This window comes from Chrysochloris asiatica, unplaced genomic scaffold (genome assembly GCF_000296735.1).
Source record: "Chrysochloris asiatica unplaced genomic scaffold, ChrAsi1.0 scaffold00269, whole genome shotgun sequence".
Taxonomy (NCBI): Eukaryota; Metazoa; Chordata; class Mammalia; order Afrosoricida; family Chrysochloridae; genus Chrysochloris; species Chrysochloris asiatica.
In genome coordinates, this window is record NW_006408787.1 from 702,440 (window position 1) to 705,892 (window position 3,453).

Consider the following 3,453-nt stretch of genomic DNA (forward strand, 5'->3'; position numbering starts at 1 on the left):
TTAACTATATCAAGGGCAATGAAACACCTTTTTTTACGATAATTCCCTTCAAGAAGACAGACTATCTAGTTTCATACTAATAAATTCAAAGATACATAGTTTTATATAGTTCTGCAAACAATCATAGGCTTTTTGCTCTGATGAATGTAAACCTGTTTCTTAACTTCAAGAGGTCACCAGCATACCTATAACAGCATGCATGCACACAGCGTATATACTACTGCAGTCAGTGGGCTAAGGACACAATCCTGCTGAGTAGCTTCATTCCTCTCTTGCTATCATGCCACAAGCTCTTTGCTGCCTAGTGTCAGCAAGTTACACTATATTTCAAGTCTCCCCAGAAATGAACTTCACAATGCAAACACCAGTCCATGTGGATACCATCATTAATAACAAAGGGTGATTAAGTGCCATCTTTCAGAGATTCATACAAATGTCCAGTACCACCAACGTATGATGACCTTACTGATTGTGCATGAGATCTCAAACCAACTCCTAAGAAGTATTGCATCTTTCCTGCAGCAAATTCTTCCAATCTGACTAAACCCCTGATATCACTTGGTATTGACTGCTTCCATTCTCCACTCTGCATCGTTGACTTAACCTACATATTGATCAGTTCAACAAGTCATGCTTCATTTAGTTCAGCCAACACAACTTATGTTCTAAGATTGTGAAAAAAAGTTAAGTATCAAGGACATTAAGTTCTCATGTCTATTTACTGTAGTAAAAGGCCCATTGTATGTTTAAGTTCTGAGCACCCATTCCAGCTTCAATATTTATGTACTATCAGTGTGATCTTGAAAAACCACTTCCTCTACGTAAGTTAGTGCTTTAACAGGCATGCCAGCCTTCCTTCATACATAACAGATAAAACTGAGTTTGTATTTTGAAAATAATATGTAAATGAGAGGAATTTTGATCACTGTTTGATTCTCTAAACATGTTGTAGGTTAATCATATCATATTTATTTATTCAACAAATAAGTATTGATTACCCACAATGAGGTTTCTGTCATTCAGGTCTACCCTCCTAAAACTTAGATTCTACTGACATTAGCTAGACTTTAGTTGAACCAATTATAAGTGAAGGTTGAAGGTAACTTTAGACACCTACATATATAATAAGAGTAAATGAGTGTGCTAATAACTGTAGATAAGAATTAAGAAATTTTCCTTCAAGGGGCATTCTTTGAGGATTGAATGATTGATGATTGGGAACTGGAATAAATGCTTCAAGAAATGAAACAGCTCTGAATTATCAAAGGATGGAAAGAAGGCCTATGGGAGGAACACAGTGAGCTAGAATGAGAATGAATGGAAATCTTAGATGTCACTTAACTGGAATATTTATCAAGGTCAGCTAGGCTTATGATCTACAGAATACCTAGTCTAGTGTTCTTTCTATTCTTTATACATTCATCTTTATAATATCTAACAAATGTCTTCTATTTTAAAGAGTACGATACATTGGTATTGATTTATTAACTTCCATTCTTTTGCTAAATGTCCTGTTTGACAACCAACATACATACAGCAATATGACTGGTTCCACAGAACTTGGGAGAATTCTAGCTAAAAACTGCAGCATATCTATGTGGAAAATTTATGCAGAAATTAACAAAATCTTGTTATATTATCAAGTTCTTGTTAAAACATGTGTGGAAAACAACCAAATATAAAAGACATATGAATGGAGATGACAGGAAATAGAGTTAATATAAGAAATGATGCTGAGATTTTGAAAGCAATGCGAAAATTTTTGTTTCCTAATTGTTACCAGGCCATCAGCTTCATGTTAATCCTTTAATAATTCACTATAGAGTTCACGTTTATTTAATAAATACACTTCTTTGTAAAAAACAGTAAAAAATAGTAAAATAAGAATTATAGAATTATAATAATAGGTTTTATTGATTTTTCTGTAACTCAGATTACTTTTTACCTTAAGACCTATTCTACCAGGGTGCAGACATTAAATCTCAGCCAATTTCATTAATTGTAATCTCCCATATGAGTTTCCCTTGTCTTCTCTAGGTTTTAATCAAATTAACAATCAGAGCTTGAGGGAGATTTATACAGTGCCATAGTGTTATGACCTTGATTTTCATCTTGTCACATTTCACTTAGTTAGAAATCTATGTTCCATCTATTCTTGGCTATTCATAGAATGTGGATGTCCAATACATTCTCTTTGCTTTACTTCAAAGCCTTTTGATTCCATTTGTTCCTTATGCCAGCTTCCATATTCCATCACTTTGTACAGCATACTGCAACTCCTGCAACTGCCCTGGAATGAATGAGGTTTTTGAGCTGACATATTTAATCTATTGTGTAGCATTTGAAACATTACGATCTTACATTTTTATACTTGGTATCAGGATTTTTGAGCAACAATTATTTTTTATTTACATATGTGGTATAGCAAATTATCTAATATCTCTTCTATCAAATCCAACCAAAACATTTCTGTCCTGTTGAATCTGGGTAAGATAGGTAGGAGAAAATATTGATAAGATGACATCTTTAGCTGTGAATATTAGAAGAATAAATTTTCGTTGTAAAAACTTAAATATTTAACACATGTTTAAAATAGGTTATCTCAGAATCAGAAGCACTACTTTCAAAGAAGAAAATCCAGGAGTAGAAAACATTCTGTGGATCCCAAGATCCTGTGCATTGAACCTGTTCAACTCAGGGACAAAAATCTGTGACACTAGAGGACAGGCAGAAGAGCAGATGCAGAATCAAGAATCAGAACATGAGACAGGCAAGTAAACTTGAGTGACTTTGAACAAGATATTTGCTTTTAGAATGGAGTAACTTCAGGCACTCAAGTGGCACCTAACAACAACAACAACCCAAAATATGAAATACTTATGAATATATCTAAACAGAAAAACAAGTTGTTGTTCTTGTTAGGTGCCATCGAGCCGGCACCAATCCATAGCACCCTTATGCATAGCAGACCGAATCAATGCCTGATCCTGGGCAAACCTCATTACTGTTGCCACCCTTGAGTCCATTGATGCTGCCACTTGGTTAGTCCATCTCAATGGGGGTCTTCTTCTTTTTCTCTGACCCACCACCTTACCAAACATGATATCCTTCTCCAGTGACTGGTCCCACCTGACAATATGTCCGAAGTATGAGAGACAAAGTTTTGCCATCTTAGCCACCAAGGAGCACTCTGGCTGCACCTCTTCCAAAACAGATCTATTGGTTCTTTTGGCAGGCCATGGCACTTTCAATATTCTCTTCCAACACTATAATTGTAATTCATCAATTCTTATACCATCTTCCTTACTCACTGTCCAGCTTTTGTATTCATACTAGGTTATTGAAAATACTATGGCTTGGGTGAGGTACACCTTAGTCCTCAAGCTGACATCTTTGCTCTTCAACACTTTAAAATGGTCTTTTGCAGCAGATTTACCTAATGTAATACGTCAT

At 35.2% G+C, this 3,453-nt stretch overlaps 1 pseudogene; it reads left to right on the forward strand.

The window, feature by feature from the left end:
* The first annotated feature begins 781 nt into the window (after positions 1 to 781).
* LOC102810820 overlaps positions 782 to 3,453 on the forward strand; it is a 46,251-nt pseudogene continuing 43,579 nt past the window's right edge.